This window comes from Sebastes fasciatus, chromosome 5 (genome assembly GCF_043250625.1).
Source record: "Sebastes fasciatus isolate fSebFas1 chromosome 5, fSebFas1.pri, whole genome shotgun sequence".
Classification (NCBI taxonomy): Eukaryota; Metazoa; Chordata; class Actinopteri; order Perciformes; family Sebastidae; genus Sebastes; species Sebastes fasciatus.
Genome location: NC_133799.1, coordinates 35,177,989 through 35,196,676, shown reverse-complemented (window position 1 = coordinate 35,196,676; position 18,688 = coordinate 35,177,989). Strand labels below are relative to the sequence as shown.

The 18,688-nt window shown below is 43.7% G+C and overlaps 1 pseudogene; it reads left to right on the top strand.

The window, feature by feature from the left end:
* Window positions 1-1,960: 1,960 nt before the first annotated feature.
* Window positions 1,961-18,688, top strand: part of LOC141768564 (protein NLRC3-like) — a 32,111-nt pseudogene continuing 15,383 nt past the window's right edge.

The following is an 18,688-nucleotide window of genomic DNA, read 5'->3' as shown; positions in this document are numbered from 1 at the left end:
TCAAAACAGTTCACTTGCTTCCTCCGCACTGGAGACCACTTTGACCAGGTGCTCAGTCTTGTTTTTTTTTTGTGCCTGCATACGTAATACAGTTCTCCATCTGGTGTTTAAATGTCATAGTATTAGATTTATTGGGGGTTTTACCATGGCAGATGATCATTGTGTTCTAAAGTGCATGTGGCATCCTTACCTGAAGGTCTCAGCTCGCCTCTTTTTTTTTAAGATTCTTTTTTTTTTGGCATTTTCAAGCCTTTATTGATAGGACAGTGGACAGTTTAGAGAGGGGGTGACATGCGGAAATGGCCGCAAGTCGGGTTCAAACCCGGGCCGCCGCAGTTAGAACTCAGCCTTGTTATATGGGCGCCCGCTCTACCAACTGAGCTATCGTCCTCAGCTCGCCTCTTAATCACATATTTCTCCTTACTGGTTGACCCCTCAGGATAATGGTTATGGAGTTTAAGATCCAGTAGTTGTTGAGCAATACTGGGATCCATTTTCAACAAGCTGTCCCTCTCTCTGCACCAGAGCCTGCCTCCATCTGGCTCAATCTACTCCTTCCTACTTCTAACTACCTTACTCTCACCTACTCACCTCCTCACACAGACAAATGAATATAACAAAGACGAACAGGCAAATTCACACAAACCAGCTTCTCTCAAATGCACACAGTCACAGCTCAGTTACTCACCCACTTCCACTCACAAGGACAATCACTCTATCACAGTTAATGCTCAATCACTCATTCGTACTATGCTAGTCAGTTATACGTATCGCTAACTTGCATAAACTGGGGGAAAAAAATCCCATTCCGTTGCAGACCGAGAGGAAGGAGGCCGGCTCTCAGGTAGGTCAGTGTCCTCTGGCTCTGAGTTGGATTCCGGCTCTGGTGGCTCAAACATATACAGTAGGGCTGTATATGTCCAATAACGCTTCCAGACGTAGCGTCCATCTTTCAGGTTGCTGGGTAACGGTAGACAGGCTGCACCTTCCCTCGCTTGTGGGTGTGGTTTCAGGCCTTCAGCGGACACGCCCCCGAGCGTTTCAGAGCAGAGAATACTGTTGATGTTTCCATGATTTTGAAAGCTAATTTGATATACTTGCTGATTTTTTTAATCATTCAAATATGGCTGGGTGGTTAGTAACACATTTTTCTGTGGTGTGACAAACCGAGAATGCATATTTATTATTGCTTTACACAGGCTTTAAATCAGCTCTTAAAGTACTGGACAAAAAAAAGAACTCATACCACTATTACCAACTTCAAAAAGACAAATAAACACAGGTTCCTGTTCATTTATAATGGACATTTTTGTTGTGATATCTAAACAAAACTATCCGTCAACAAGGAAATAAAAGCCTCTTGTCTACAGACCGGTCTCTATAGAGCTCCAGCCAGCTCAAAGCGGTCTCTAGCGTGACCGCCCAGCTGGCGAGGTAGCGACCCCGGCAGGCGCTAGCTAGCTGTCACGGCAGTTTGTGGAGCTTCTTAACTCCAAAAACGTTGGAGCAAATGTTCGATTCGCCATCTAATATCGTAAAACTGTCAATATTCAAAATCTACACAGCGGATTTCTCGCCTCAAAAACTTTCAGAAGTGAATTTAGGGATGAAATTACTACGAAAATTAAAAAAAAAACGAGCCGTTTTTGGCTGTTGTTGTTGTTGTTGTTGTTGTAACCGTAGCCTGTAGCGTTCCAGCGCTTTGCATTGTGGGATACAGTAGGCGAGGTAGACTGGTCCGATGCAGACTGGAGATTTTTTCCACATCAGTACTGTTGTGTTGGCAAAGCCATGTGAGCCATGTGACATCCAGGTACTTTTGGCATACTGCAGATTTAGCTACATACTACATACTACATGCTACATTTTGGCCAAATCAGTACGTTCTACTAGCATAGTATGAGGTTTCGAATACAGCCTGTGTCTCTCTGACCCTGCTGCCACTCGCGTGCGTGTTCTCTCAGGCTTGCCTGTGACTCTTGTACAATCTTCCGTTTCCTGTAGATGTTCACAGTCAGTGTTGCTGTTTCACCTCTCAGACGGACTTCAGATCAGAAGATGAGTGATTGTGTGGAGGAAGAGGAGGACGGAGCAGAGTCTCTAGTTTCTGGCTGTCTGTCTATGAAGAGTGACCGGTCTAAAGATAGACCTCCAGCCTTCAGTAATGAACCTGGACCCTCAGAGTCAAAGTAAGAGAGCTGCTACTAACTCATTTATGGGACTCGTTTTCACTTTCCTCTACCAATACTGTTTTCTGTGGATTTTGTGCTTCTATTTTAAAGTTTCTACTAAAATGTATTTGCTAACTGAAGTTGAACAAACTTTTCTTGACACAAAGACAGAGCCCCCCCCCACCAGGCAGTGTTACTTCCTGTTTTTTGGTTATCGTTCTTTCTCAGACAGAGAATGGGGATGTTGTAAATAGTCAGACGTCATTCATCACCATTGCAACCAGATTGCATAGTTTATCATCCCAGTTTAGATGAATTTACTGTTTATCAGACCACGAATTAGACCAGAATTATCTCTACACACCGACTCTCTCTCTCGCTCTCTTCTTTACCGTCTCCTGGTGAGGTGGCCGTCTGGCTGCTGCTGGAGCCGCACTGCCGCACGCCGGCCACACTACACCGGAGGACGGGTAGACATGTTGCTGAGGTCCGCCCATTGAAATACAGTTTCAGGACGTTTTGGAGGTTCACCATCCACCAGCACCGGTCGCTCTCTCCTCAGCTCCAGCACCGACACCGTACCGGGCTGCTCTGTGATTCGTTTCTTTCTCTAACGGGACTTTTCTCTTGTTTTCTGTTGAGCTGAAAGTTGTGCTCCCCGTCGTTCTGACCTCTAAGAGGCCCACAAACCTCCAAAACGGTATCGGCTGTTTTCCGTTAATTTATCTCCAGCAGGAGGAGACGGTAAAGAGAGCGAGTGAGAGACACAGTCAGTGTGTTGTGTTAATTCTGTCGGTGGGATTTTGTGTAATCCACTGTGTTGATTTCACCTGTTCAGCACACACATGGTGAAAATAAACACACTAAAGTAAGGAGGAGGAAACTAAAAACTAAAATGAAAACCTTCAGTTAGTGAATGCAACCTGTTGGGCTAGCTAACTACACCTAACTAACTAACTACACCTAACTAACCAACTACACCTAACTAGCTAACTACACCTAACTAGTTAACTACACCTAACTAGCTAACTACACCTAACTAACCAACTACACCTAACTAGCTAACTACACCTAACTAGTTAACTACACCTAACTAACCAACTACACCTAACTAGCTAACTACACTGAACTAACTAACTACACCTAACTAACCAACTACACCTAACTAGCTAACTACACCTAACTAGTTAACTACACCTAACTAGCTAACTACACCTAACTAACCAACTACACCTAACTAGCTAACTACACCTAACTAGTTAACTACACCTAACTAACCAACTACACCTAACTAGCTAACTACACCTAACTAACTAACTACACCTAACTAACCAACTACACCTAACTAGCTAACTACACCTAACTAGTTAACTACACCTAACTAACCAATTACACCTAACTAGCTAACTACACCTAACTAACTACACCTAACTAACCAACTACACCTAACTAGCTAACTACACCTAACTAACTAACTACACCTAACTAACCAACTACACCTAACTAGCTAACTACATCTAACTAACCAAATACACTAACTAACTACACCTAACTAGCTAACTACACCTAACTAGTTAACTACACCGAACTAGCTAACTACACCTAACTAACCAACTACACTAACTAACTACACCTAACTAGTTAACTACACCCAACTAGGTAACTACACCTAACTAACCAACTACACTAGCTAACTACACCTAACTAGCTAACTAACTAGAAAGACAATCTGACAGACAGATAAACAGATTTATTTGAATAACTGTAATCTAAGAGGACTAATTCAAACTTTTAAACCAAATTATTGACAGTAGCAGTAGTTTGTGTGTTTAGAGCTACTGAACTGTCTTTGTCATCAGAGAATTTATCAAGGATTCATGTGATGTGAATAAAATCATCTTGGTGTTTGCAGAATTCAGTCCAGTCAGAGAGCAGAGTCTCCAGTACCCAGCTGTCTGTCTATGAAGAGCGACCAGTCCATACATTTTCTTCAGGACTTCAGTAATGAACCTGGACCCTCAGACACAAAGTAAGAGACTGTTTTTACTGTAAACTGACCTGGTGGACGATGATGCATTGAGGATTAAGACTAAATGTTCTGCTAAAAGATTTATATTCCTGATGCAGAACTATTAGTGCAGATACTGTTTCTTAGTCTGGGTTTTATAGCTACAAACTACTGATTGTATTTCTGTAACAAACACCTGAGAACCTCCATTTCACAATTTACACTTCAAGAAAATATTCATATTTTTGCCTGTACGTTGGAGTCGCTGTAAAGATTTACAACTATTCAAAATCTGAAAGAATGTGCTTCAAATGTGTAATTAATTTTCTCACGTTTGTCTTCAAAATACTGTGTTGGTTTGACTTCCACTAAAATCAGCTGTTATGACAGCTTTTTTGAAGTGGGGTTGTATGTATACTCCCGTGTATACCTCGCCGTCAGACAGCCCTTTCTGACGGAGAACTGAAGCCGTTATATCACTGTCTTCAAAGCCACAAGACTCCATTCACAAAAACAGTAATTTTCCCTCTCAGAACAAGGGAGTATCTGGTCTACCGCTGCATCCATCGGTTAGTTAGTTTGTGTTATTGTGTGACTTTCTGATCTGAACTAACGTGGCGTCCACAGCAGTACATCGCTTAGCTTCCTGCCGGTTCTCCTGTCTGCTTCTCCTAACGGGAGCACGCCGACCGCATTCTAAGTTACTGTATTAATACACTGTGACTATAAGGACGTATATATTTCAATCAGGAGAGACTCCATATCGAATGAACAATAATTTATTACATGGTGCATGATAAGTTGAATAGTGCAAAGTCTTTGGTGATAAGGCTCCATCGTGACGTGGTATATCAAAGAGGGTAGTGATGCTGTGTCATGCTCAAAAAATCATGTGATTATCATAAAGTGGGCGTGTCTGTAAAGGGGAGACTCATGGGTACCTATAGAACCCATTTACATTCACATATCTTGAGGTCAGAGCGTTCTTCCTGACAAACTAGTATGACATGGTTTGATAACAATGGATTCCTTAGGTTTTCTAGTTCTAGTCCATTCTACCAATATCTTCACTCTAGCTTTACAACTGAGCCTGCTACAGCCTCTGAAAGACAGAATAGCGTCCGTAGGATTGTTAAGAGGTTAATAAGACAGCCAGATAGGAAATTCAGCTCATTAGTGTTTTTAAAGCAGGAGAGGTGAAGAGAAGAGTAGCACCGCTCCCGCGACGTCGGTCTCCGCCGGGTCCTCTGGCAGAGCTTCCAGTACATCATTCAGTTCCAAAAGCACAGACATGCCTTCATCTTCCCTCTCCAGAAAGTACTCACGTTCACAAAACTCCACAATGTGCTTCACCATTGCACGGTGGGTTTTGTTCTTAATGTCCTCAGAGTCTTTGCCAGTAATGTTGCAGTACTCACAAACTCTGTGCAGTTCTTTCACAGTCAGTCCATAACAATTTAGTTTCTATTTCTGACAGAAACTCTTCTTGGTGCTCCGACATCTTGTTTAACGCGCTTTTAACTCGTCAACACTTGAAAAACAATAAAACGAGACGGCGTCGTGCTAGCTAGACTTCAACTGTTCTCTGTAGCTAACGTTAGCTCACTTAGTTGCTCTGCTGCTCTCACACGTGTCCAACGTTACCGTGTTCTTCCAGAGTTAAAAAGTCCTTCGCCGTGAAATAATATCCATACTCATCTCGGTAGGACCTCCAAATTGTTACACCACTCACACACACGGTTTGGTGTAGAAGAGAGAGTTCAACTTTTATTAATTCACCGGCAGAACTGGCAAAACCAAACTAGCTGTCGATGCAGCACCGGGCACACGCACTTCACAGAACAAGGGCCCCGTCTAACAACAGAAACTTCTTCTTCTTCGCTGGTAGTCATTTACGACAGAGAGTTTCACCCTGCCCCCTGCTGACGGGTGTAATTATACATATTTAAACAAAAGACTGAATATCACAGCATATTACTGAATGACATATTAGATAAATGTAACTAGGAATAGATATATAAAAAAATTATATATCTCTCAGGTGCTACAATCCTCCCCTGCCAAATGAATGTTGTCCTCAACATTAGCATTCAATTTCAGTGCAACTCTGACTATAGGATGTAATACCAATACAACTACGTCATTAAGACAACACTTTACATTTAACATGTCATATAATGGCAATGGCTTTCACTGAAAGTTAGCAAGACGTAAATGTTCTTCAGTGCATTTGAACAGATTTTACCTTAAGTGTACATTACTATTGTATACCATGTGATCTCAGCACACTCTGCTCTTAAATAACACCACAGTGTTTAAACTTAAGAATAGTCTTAACTCTGAGCAGTTGTAACAATATACAGTACTAAATTGATACTTTGAAACAAAAACATTTCTGTCACTTCGCTATACACTTCACATCATACACACATATACCAAAAACATTCCATATGCATTACTTAAATATGCCATATCTTAATCCAAACTATATAGTTTATGACTAAACTTCTTTTCAGTTGCATATCCCATATGAGTAACGTTTTGAAAATATAAGCAATTTACTAAATGCATCTTTTTTTTCTCTTTTTGTTTAAACCAGGTAAGTGTAAACAACAATTAAATCACAGTAAATAACTTCACATTACTTTCAGACTCTTTTCTTCTGTATACTTTGTTTATCTCAGTCCTCCTTGTCCCATGACATCCATACTGGACAGTAACTACTCAGTTCACAAACAGTCCATGTTACTGTATCTGTTCTTCCAGAATAATCTGCAACAGTCCATAATGAACCTATTAGCAGTCTTTCAGTAATATCCTGCGGGAACAAGAGCAGGATAAACCAGTTGTGTTCCAAACATCTGTGGAGGTAGCCAGGGCACACTGTATTGTCCATATACTGGTAACAGTGCATTTACATACAGCGGGTTAGTGTGAAGCCCCACCACACGACGAGTAGGCTGACCTAATGATTCATAGGTCAATGTCTCTTTCGGTCGTCTTTCCCTCTGTGACCTGCGTGGCTGTGTGTCAGAAGGCTCTGACTCCTGTTCGCTGGGCAGGTCTTCAGACTGAACAGTTTCTGCGACCTCTTGAGTGTCATGTCCAGCTGTGACATCTCCGGTAAAGTCATTGTCCACAAGCATTTGCGCTGGAGCATCCATTCTGAACTCCTCCGCTTCAGCGTCAAGTTCAGGCTGAGGTACTGTTTCAGGAGTAATGGGAGGTGCAACATTTTGCTCTGCAGGCTGGTGGTGATGGTGCCTCAGTCTATGAGCCCAGTAATATTCCTCCTCATCTGAACTCTCTGCGTCCTCTGATGTCTCATTTGGTGTATTCTCTTTGTGTCGCTTTCTTTGTCGAGTATGAGAATTTTGTCCTCCCACAGTGCTTTGAGCTGGTTCTTGAAGTGGCAAAGCATTACATGGCATTAACATGTTGCGATGGAGGATTCTGCCTCTCCCTGTGCCACGTTCAGATTTTACCTCATAGACTGGGCTGTCTTTCCCCTTTTGAGAGACCACAATGTGTATTTGGTCCTCCCGATACGAGCGCAATTTTCCTGGTCCCCCACGCTCTGACATATTTCTCACAAGGACCCTATCTCCTGGGGAAAGCACTGAACTTTGTCTCTTTTGGTCATAATACATTTTTCCTCTTGCTGTAGTCTTTTGGATGGTTTTTGATGCAATGTCATATGCTTCTTTCATCTGCTGTTGCCATTTTTGAGCATATTCCTGGTGTGAATTACATCCTTCCTCATCATTTATTCCAAAGATCAAGTCAATAGGCAAACGGGGATTTCTGCCAAAAAGCAAGTAGAAAGGAGAATATCCAGTTGCTTCACTGGTTGTGCAGTTGTAAGCATGTACGACTTTACTCACATAGTCACTCCAATTCCCCTTTTTCTCCTCATCCAAGGTCCGCAGCATTGACAACAAGGTGCGATTAAATCTTTCAGCTGGGTTCCCTTGTGGATGATAGGGAGTTGTTTTTGAGTTGGTCATGCCAGAGTATTTTTGCAGGCGTCTGAATAGGTGGTTCTCAAATTCTTTGCCTTGATCGTGATGTATTTTAGCAGGGAAACCGAATTTGAGAGAAAAATCATTGAAGATCTTTTCTGCTGCTGTTTTGCCTGATTTGTTACGGGTTGGGTAGGCTTGTGCAAACTTAGTGAAGTTGTCAATAATCACTAAAATATACTCATACCCTCCCCTGCTTTTTTCAAGGTGAACATAGTCTATAGAAACCATTTCGAACGGTGCTGTTGCAGGTACATGACACATAGGGGCTCTGCTATGCACGGCAGGTTTTTTCTGGATGTTGCACTTACAAACTTGGGTTATAAAAAACTCAATGTCTTTTTGCATCCCAGGCCAATAAAACCTCTGCCTAGCAAGGTGTAAGACACGTTCTACCCCCAAGTGTCCCATTTCACAGTGAAGGTACTTGTACACAAGCTCTTTGTATTTTTCTGGAAGCACAATTTGATTACAGGTCGCCGTTTTGCGCTTCAGCAGACCCTCTTGAGAAACATACAGTCTTTTCCATTCACGAAGCAGTTGCTTAGTTTTTGCTGCTTCCATATGCATGATCCTCTTGTCTGGTTTTTCCCCAGACCTTTTCGACTGGAGTACATGGGATACGACAGGATCTTGCAGCTGTGCCTGTAGTAACTCTTGCTGTGTTACTTTTATGTCTGGCTGATTATCTGCAGCTAACTCCTGAACATGTGGGCTGCATGTAATGGCTGAAACCCAGTCCACTTCGTGTTGTTTTTGTGTTGCATTGAATATTACACTTAAAACTTCAGGGGAGCACTGCTCTGTGCACTCGCTCATATAAGAGTCCATACTCACAGGTGTGCGGGACAGGAAATCTGCATCTGTATTTGTTTTTCCTGGACGGTACTTCAGTGTTATGTTGAAGTCGGCAAGCTCACACACCCAGCGATGTCCGGTCGCATTCAGTTTAGCTGTGCTCAAAACATAAGTAACAGGGTTGTTATCACTGTATACTGTTACTGAGGGGGCATAAAACAAATAATCCCTAAACCTGTCTGTAACAGCCCACTTGAGCGCTAAAAACTCAAGTTTCCCTGAATGTAAGCGGTAGTTTTTTTCTGCTGGTGTCAATGTTCGTGAGCCGTACCCAATAACTCTGAGTTTGCCTTCCTGCCTCTGGTACAAGACTCCTCCCAGTCCTTGTTCTGAAGCATCAACATGGAGAATGAAGGGATCTTCAAACCTTGGATAAGCTATTACAGGTGGGTTAGTCAGGACATCAACTAGATAGTTCAAGGCTTTCTGGTGAGTGTCACTCCACACTATTTTCTGATGTGGGGGGAGCTGTCCTGCCCCTGCTGACCGAAAGGTGGGCTTTGACTTAGGACTTGGGGTTACATCTGTTGAGAGTAGTTCATACAGGCATTTTGCATGACGAGAGAAATCCTGCACATAGCTTCTATAGTACCCCAGGAAACCCAGAAGTTTGCGCAACTCTTTAATGTTTGTAGGGGGTTTTGTCTTAAGCGCTTGCACAGCTGCGATTTCTTTACTGTCCATCTTGTAGCCTTCAGCTGAAATCACTCTTCCAACATAGCGTACCTCATTTTTGAATAGGTCACATTTGTCTGGCCTCAGCTTAATTCCCCAAGCTTGCTGTTGTTTGAGGACAGACCTCACATCCTCAACATGCTGTGTGAATGTTTTACTGTAAACCAAGACATCATCCAAGTATGGAATACATATTTTGTCTCTGAGACCTTCCAGGCTCTCTTCCATACTGCGCTGGAAAGCTGAAGGTGCGTTTGTGAGGCCAAATGGAATCCTGTTCCATTCGTACAGCCCCCATGGGGTTGAGAAGGCTGTGAATTTCTTTGAGTCCTCACTGACACTCCCTTGATGATAAGCTTTGCCTTGGTCCAGCACGCTGAACCAAGCATTTCCACCAAGGCCATCAAGTATCTCCTGTATGCGTGGTATGGGGTGCCTGTCCGGGATTGTCTTTTTGTTAAGACTCCTGTAGTCAATACAAAGCCTTAGGCTCCCATCTTTTTTTCTCACGCAGACCACTGAAGCAGCATATGGGGAGGTGGATTTGCGGATGAAGCCTTTGCTTAACAAGTCCTGGATGTGGTTCTTTACCTCCTCATACAATGGGCGAGGTATGGCATTATATGTTCTGGCTACTGGGATCTCATCAGTTAGCTTAATGTCCATTTTTAAGTTTTTAATGTAACCTACATCATCTTTGTGTCTGGCAAATGCTCCTGATTCCTCCCTGAGCATTTGTTTGACCACCGCTTGTTGTTCACTGGTCAAGTGGTCTACCTTGACAGGTGGATCCAGCAGTTTGTCCTGGGGATCATCTTGAGATGATTCTGTGGTGGAGCAAAGTGGAGCCTGAGAATTTTCAACAACTACAGAATTAACCTGGTGTTCTTCTGAGTACACTGGGTAACAGTCTGTTATTCTCTGCATGCTTCCTATCACAGCTTTACTTGGCATTGTGATGTCATGTTGCGTGGTATTTCTCACATAAATGTTCACTTTACGTGAGGAACAGGAAACATTTATCAGTTGACAGGTGATTTTGAGGCCTTCATCCAATGACAAGTTCTCCTCAGGTTCAAAGAGCATTTCAGTTTTCACTTTGAGATTGGTTTTGACAGGACAGGTAATACACTTTATTTCCCCCCTTGGAACTACAACAGATGTGCGTCCTGTGAGGACAGGGTAAGTAACATTCTCATTTGTAGCTCCCTGAATGAGGTTAAGCAATGTTTCTGCCTTTACTGACCCTAGTCTGAGTGAATTTCTGAGCAAAGCTACTCTTTCACTAGACTGAACCTGGTCCTCTCTGTTTATCAACATCTCCTCAATGGCATTAAATCCTATTATGGGCCTCTGCATTATGTCCCTGCTCACTAGTACTGGAACTAGTATCTCATCAGATCTTGCTGCTTTAGCTTTAGGATCACACAGACTGAAACTAACTGGGACCCATCTGTTACGTGCCTGCAGGGCCAGACAGGCCTGCAGAGTTTTCTCCTGTGTTGTTCTGCCCCTCCTCCTTGTCTTGCAGGTGCTTCCAGGGTACAGAGGTAATGGAGGTGATTGGAGTCCACCTGTGCAGAGTTTGCCAGCTGCAATTAGCTCACACTAATTCCATCCAGCCAATCGCTGTCGTGGGCTGCCCATAAAAGAGGCACACTCTGGGCTCTCTCTCTCTCAGACTCATTTGTAATGAGGTTTTTGGATGTTGAAGTCTCTTGTTTCCAGTGGGAAAGGAAAGATAAGGTTTGTGGTAAGGAGGTAGAGGGCATAGGTAAGTCTGGGGTACCCTGTACACTTGCACGTAGGTCTTTTCATGTCTAGAAACACTAGGTTTAGTGGTTGTTGCCATCCCATGTATGTTTTGTAAAACTGCTGTTAGTAGATAAGTTAGTCAGCCTTTTTGTTTGTTGTGTTAAAGAAGACAGATTTAGTTAGGCCTAGTTTTGGTTTCTTAATTTTGATTATTTGGCAAAACTATATTGTCCCTACCTCCACCACATTTGTGAACCTTCCGTTGTACTGAAATAAACTGTTACAGTTTGAAACTTCACGTTGACTCTGTTTTAATTTGGTTGTTGTTTAGTTATTGTTCCACTTTGTGGACGTAACACCATCCCTGAAAGGGGATTTCTGTGCCATTTGCAGCCCTTAAGTCCAGCAGTTCATCATCACTTAGCAGGTCACTGATGGGACGGATTCTTGCATCAGGTAAGTTTTGTGACTTCCATGTCTCACTCATGATGGACACTTGTGCTCCTGTGTCCCACAGGGCTTGAGTCTTGACACTGTTCATTCTGCACCAGACAAGACACTTTTTGCCTACCAGTTGTGCTACTTGCTTGCGTTTTGTACAAGGGTTGTGTGAGTGAGAGGGTTGGTCTCCTTTAAGTTTCACATTTGACTTTAAAGGTGCTGATGGGTGATGAGAGGGCAGTTTTTTTCTTTTCCCCTTCACTGCGCACAGAGTTACAGGCTCTGTTTGAGGGTTCTGCTTTGGGTGATTTTGGGACTTTAATTCCGAGGTCATGGCACGTCCCTCCATCACAACCTCTGGTAGTTTCCCGACGGCTTCTGTCTTTCCCCTACTCTGCACCCTCTTGCCCAATGTGTGTCACTGCCGCACTTAAAACAATGATTGCAGTCCTTTTTGTCCTGCTGACATGCTACACATTGTCTCCTTGGCCTCTTAAAAGCATCAGCTGGAGCTTTGGTATGGCCGTCATCAACAGTATTTCTTCCCCGCTGGACAGTTTGCACAAGGGATGCTACTTGACCGGTCAGCTCCCTTATTGCTGTGTTGCTCTCCTCCATCTTTGTAAATAAGGAGTTGTCTTTAATCGGTTTGTTAGCTTTAGCTGAGACTGGGGTTGTCAAAGGGTCATTTTCATCCTCACTCCTTTCTACTGTGCTCAGGCTTGCTTTATGAGTGGCTTTATTTGTAGCTTTAATCTTTTGGGCTCTCTCATTTTCATAAAACTGTGCTATCTGCATTTTTTGAAGGAGCAGCTCATCACTACTGTTCCCATCCTGCAGATAAATCCTCATTTCTGCTCTTATGTTATCATTTGACAAGCCTGTCATGATGGACTGAGAACATTGGCTATGAACTAGCTCTTTGTTATATTTCAGGCCAGACTGGGAACGTTCAGATGCAAACAGGATCTTTTGCTGCAGGTCAAGTACTCGGACCAGAAAATCAAGTGCAGTTTCACCAGGTCCCTGTACAGCTTTTGTCAGTTGTTGGTACAGTACTGTTGCATCCTTTTCTGCATAGTGTGTTCCTAATATTTGTCTGAGAGTGGCTAGGGTGAGATCCATTTTCCCCTCTAAATAGCTCCTCAGTTTCAAGCCAGGATTCACAGCACATATGACAACCTCCATAATTTCCTCTTCTGGAAAGCCCTTCCTTAGACCACTTTCAATCTGGTGTTCAAGGCTGCTAAAGCTCAAAGTGTCTCTTGATGTTGACTCACCAACATGTCCATTTATCCTGAAGTCCTTTCTGAATCCATTGGAAGCCAGAAAGCTGTTGCTGATGGAGTCTCTGCCTCTGCTTTGCGTCCCCTCGTCCCGCGCTGTCTCCCGGGCGACCCGCTGCTTCGGCGCCGGTATGAGCGGTGCGCGGTCTCCCTGCCGGCGTCCCGACGCAGGCTGTGCCTCCTCCTCCGCCGCCTCCTCCTCCTCGTCGTCGTCGGCTGCAGGTGAAGAGAAGAGTAGCGCCGCTCCCGCGACGTCGGTCTCCGCCGGGTCCTCTGGCAGAGCTTCCAGTACATCATTCAGTTCCAAAAGCACAGACATGCCTTCATCTTCCCTCTCCAGAAAGTACTCACGTTCACAAAACTCCACAATGTGCTTCACCATTGCACGGTGGGTTTTGTTCTTAATGTCCTCAGAGTCTTTGCCAGTAATGTTGCAGTACTCACAAACTCTGTGCAGTTCTTTCACAGTCAGTCCATAACAATTTAGTTTCTATTTCTGACAGAAACTCTTCTCGGTGCTCCGACATCTTGTTTAACGCGCTTTTAACTCGTCAACACTTGAAAAACAATAAAACGAGACGGCGTCGTGCTAGCTAGACTTCAACTGTTCTCTGTAGCTAACGTTAGCTCACTTAGTTGACCTGCTGCTCTCACACGTGTCCAACGTTACCGTGTTCTTCCAGAGTTAAAAAGTCCTTCGCCGTGAAATAATATCCATACTCATCTCGGTAGGACCTCCAAATTGTTACACCACTCACACACACGGTTTGGTGTAGAAGAGAGAGTTCAACTTTTATTAATTCACCGGCAGAACTGGCAAAACCAAACTAGCTGTCGATGCAGCACCGGGCACACGCACTTCACAGAACAAGGGCCCCGTCTAACAACAGAAACTTCTTCTTCTTCGCTGGTAGTCATTTACGACAGAGAGTTTCACCCTGCCCCCTGCTGGCGGGTGTAATTATACATATTTAAACAAAAGACTGAATATCACAGCATATTACTGAATGACATATTAGATAAATGTAACTAGGAATAGATATATAAAAAATTATATATCTCTCAGGTGCTACATCCACATAATAGTTTTCCACCGGCAAACCAGCGGGATGCTTTTATTGTGAGGCAGCTATGGGAAATGCAGTGTATTTGTCAGCGAGATTTGCAGTTCTTTAGCCACGTTTTAACTGCAGGAACTTTTCCCCAGAACTAAGAACCTTTTGAGGAACTCATTGTGTTTCGACTGCAGGGACCAGGGTCTACATTAAGTTCCTGGGACATTTTCCAGGGCCTTTTTAACCCAAAGAAGGCCCTGGTCGGGGGGGGTAGTACTTTTTGAAAGTACCGGAACTTTCAGGGTGGAGTTTGCAGGGATGACCGTTGTTGATTGGTGAAACACACACACAGCACCACTGCTTCAAATGTACCGCTTCATTCATAAACAAAGAAGTTCTCTAGTATCGATTTAGGACCATTTTAGGACGAGGGGAGAAAATGTTTCTTTATTTGATAACATCAAAAGTAAAGTTGGGCTCTGCTGTCGGCCTCTCGACTCATTAAAATAAAGACTGACAGAAAAAGAGAGAGAGATTGCGCGAGTGAGCTGAGAGGGAGACAGCGCGGCGGTGCTGTGAACGAGTGAAAGAAAAGTTATTTTCTGATTGTTTCACAGCGGTTACGTTGTAAAGCACAAATAAATAACCATCAAACACTCAACAGATGATTTACTGTAGAGACGGACGCTCTTAGTCTCATTCTCCTCGTCTGCATTTCATTCACCGTCGCTGATTGGTCAAACACACTGCTTCAACTGTACTGCTTCATTCATAAAGCTAGGAATAAACTTTCTGTTATTCCGTCTAAACAATCCACCAAAATCTACTTCTGAAATCATTTTAAGCGAGCTATAGGCAATGCCACTGCTGAATCTGGTTTTATTTTAGAACTAGATCGCCTAGTTTGACAGCTTGACAGTTTTGTGAGTCGGACACGTCGCACTGGACCGGCTCATGTGCATAAAGCATTGTTCTCCGCCTTTTCATTTGGAAAGAGCAACGGCCAATGAGGAAACTCTGACACTCGGCCAACCAATTGTGTAAGTTCACCACTCACTCAGGGACAGACTTTTGCGGTTGTAGGGCAGATGGCCCTCTGCGGTCCAGCCAAAAAGACAGAGAAAAAAAGAGAGACCGCATGAGCGAGAGGGCGATCAGTAGAAGAGAGACAGAGAGACGTAGCGTGACAGTGTTGTGAATGAGAGAAAGAAATGTTATTTTCTGATTGTTTGACAGCGTTAACGTTCTAAAGCAGAAATAAATAACCCTCAAATACTCAACATGATTTACTGTGGAGATGGACGCTCTTAGTTTCATTTACCTCCGCTGCATTTCATTCATTACATCCAACGTGCATCAGTAAATTTCGTCACAGTGAGATAAAACCTAATCTTTATTTTTTTCGTTTTTTAAATGAAACGGACGGACACACTGAACAGCAGACTGCAGAGTGCGTTTACCGCTGCGACCACCAACAGCCCTCGTCACATGTCATGTTGCTTTTTCATACATCAGCGGACTAATTTGCTGAATCTTCACAGGTCTTTAGACTGTAGTGGAAACACAGACAAAATTGGGCTGAAGGAACTTTTTAGTTCCCAAACAGTAGTAGGAATAAAAAGTCCCAGGAACTTTTGGGGGAAACCCAGCTTTTGTTATTGTTGCTGTTCAATAAAAACAGGTCTACACAATGAGATATGAACATATCCTGCATTATTTGATGAGTGGATCAGTTTTAAATATTACAGTGAGGAAGGAACAGCCACAGTGAGCTGTTTAGATGAAGAGCTGCAGACGGACAGCTGAGGCTCCGCCTCCTCTGCTGTCAATCAAACATGTACACCGACTGAGAGAAAAAGGAGCATTTCTGATGCTTCCACAAAAACTGGACTATATAACCTTTACTTCTTTTTTTTTTTTTACTTTATATTGATCACTGTCATATTGGCAATGAAAATAATAAGCAGATTGTCAAATTTTCTTTATTTTTTCTCAAACTTTTTTCTTTCTCTTTCAGCAGATAGCATTCTGCAGGAGGTTGTAGATGAACATAAGATCAGTCTGAGGAGGAGATGTGAACATGTGACTGAAGGAACTGATGAAACAGGAAGTGGAACCCTCCTCAACAGGATCTACACTGAGCTCTACATCACAGAGGGACAGAGTGAAGAGGTTAATACCCAACATGAGGTGAGGCAGCTTGAGACAGCTTCCAAGAAGATGACCCTCCATGACGATCCAATCAAGTGCCACGACATCTTTAAAGCCTCACCTGACCAACAGGGAAACATCAGAGTCGTTCTGACGAACGGCGTCGCTGGCGTTGGAAAAACCTTCTCAGTGCAGAAGTTCACTCTGGACTGGGCAGAGGGCTTGGAAAACCAAGATGTCAGGCTGGTGATTCTGCTTTCGTTCAGGGAGCTGAACTTGATCAGAGATGAGCAGTACAGTCTTCTAAAGCTGCTTCATGTTTTCCATCCAACATTACAGAAGGTCACAGCGGAGAAGCTCGCTGTCTGTAAAGTTCTGTTCATCTTTGACGGCCTGGATGAAAGCAGACTTTCAATGGATTTCAAGAACAATGAGGTTGTGTCTGATGTCACCCAGAAGTCATCAGTCAACGTGCTGTTGACAAACCTCATCCAGGGGAATCTGCTTCCCTCAGCTCTCGTCTGGATAACTTCCCGACCTGCAGCAGCCAATCAGATCCCTCCTGTATGTGTTGACAGGGTAACAGAAGTACGAGGCTTCACTGACGCCCAGAAGGAGGAGTACTTCAGGAGGAGAGTCAATGATGAAGAGCAGTCCAGCAGAATCATCTCACACATCAAGACATCCAGGAGCCTCCACATCATGTGTCTAATCCCAGTCTTCTGCTGGATCACTGCTACAGTTCTGGACCACATGTTGACTACAGACCAGAGAGGAGAGCTGCCCAAGACCCTGACTGACATGTACTCACACTTCCTGTTGGTTCAGACAAAGAGGAAGAAGCAGAAGTATGGTGAGGGACATGAAACGAGTCCACAGGAGCTGACAGAGGCTGACAGGGAAGTTCTTCTGAAGCTGGGGAGGCTGGCGTTTGAACATCTGGAGAAAGGAGACATCATGTTCTACCAAGAAGACCTGGAGCGGTGTGGTCTGGATGTCACAGAGGCCTCGGTGTACTCAGGAGTTTGTACAGAGATCTTCAAAAGAGAGTGTGTGATCTTCCAGAAAACAGTCTACTGCTTTGTTCACCTGAGCATTCAGGAGTTTCTGGCTGCAGTCTACATGTTTCACTGTTACACAAGCAGCAACACAGAGGTACTGGAGGCCTTCCTGGGAGAAGGATATGTTCATTCACTAGATGACTTCCTGTGGAGAGCCATGGAGAAATCCCTTGAAAGTAAAAATGGCCACCTGGACCTGTTTGTTCGCTTCCTTCATGGCCTCTCTCTGAAGTCCAACCAGAAGCTCTTCGGAGGCCTGCTGGGTCAGACAGACAACAGTCCAGAAATCATCCAGAGGGCCATTAAAAACCTGAAGGAGATGAACAGATATGATACCAAAATCTCTCCTGACAGAAGCACCAACATCTTCCACTGTCTGACGGAGATGAACGACCAGTCGGTACATCAGGAGATCCAAGAGTTACTGAAGTCAGAAAACAGATCAGAGAAGAACATCTCTGTGATCCACTGCTCAGCTCTGGCCTACATGCTGCAGATGTCAGAGGAGGTTCTGGATGAGTTGGACCTGAAGAAGTACAAGACAACAATGGAGGGACGACGGAGACTGATTCCAGCTGTGAGGAACTGCAGAAAAGCTCTGTAAGCCCAGATGTGATTAACTTTATAGATCAGTGTAGATTAGTAGTTTAGTTATTCAAATATACACACTATAAATTATTCTTAAAATATAATATTCTTATATGTGTTCCACGTGTTTATTACATAAATATGTCAGTTATATTTTGTCACAGATGTTCTTGAGCTGTTTCAAATGTTGAGTTAAAAAATGTTTCAGTAGGTTGTGTTTCTAGCTGTCAAGTTAATGAACACACTTATTCTATTTATTTCTAATAATTGTTAAATTTTACAGTTTTTTCTTATTTATCGTTTTGGGTGATGAAGACGACATGTGAACCTGGTAAAACAAATGAAAAAAATAAAAGATCAGCTGGCTGGTGGAGCGCTGGGTCTAACCGGTGTAACGGCAGCAACAGAACGTTTGCTGATCCGGCGGGGAGTCGGGGCGGGCCTGGGATCAGAGCCCTGGTGCTGGGGTTTGCACTGGCTGAATTTGAGCTAACTGCTAACTGGGGTTACGTCTCCTGGAGCTGCCACACACTCTACTCCCGGTGAAGCAGCCTCCCGGAGGCGAGGAGGATGAAGCGGGGGCGCGAGTTTTCTCGTTTCTCCTTCTAATGATTTAA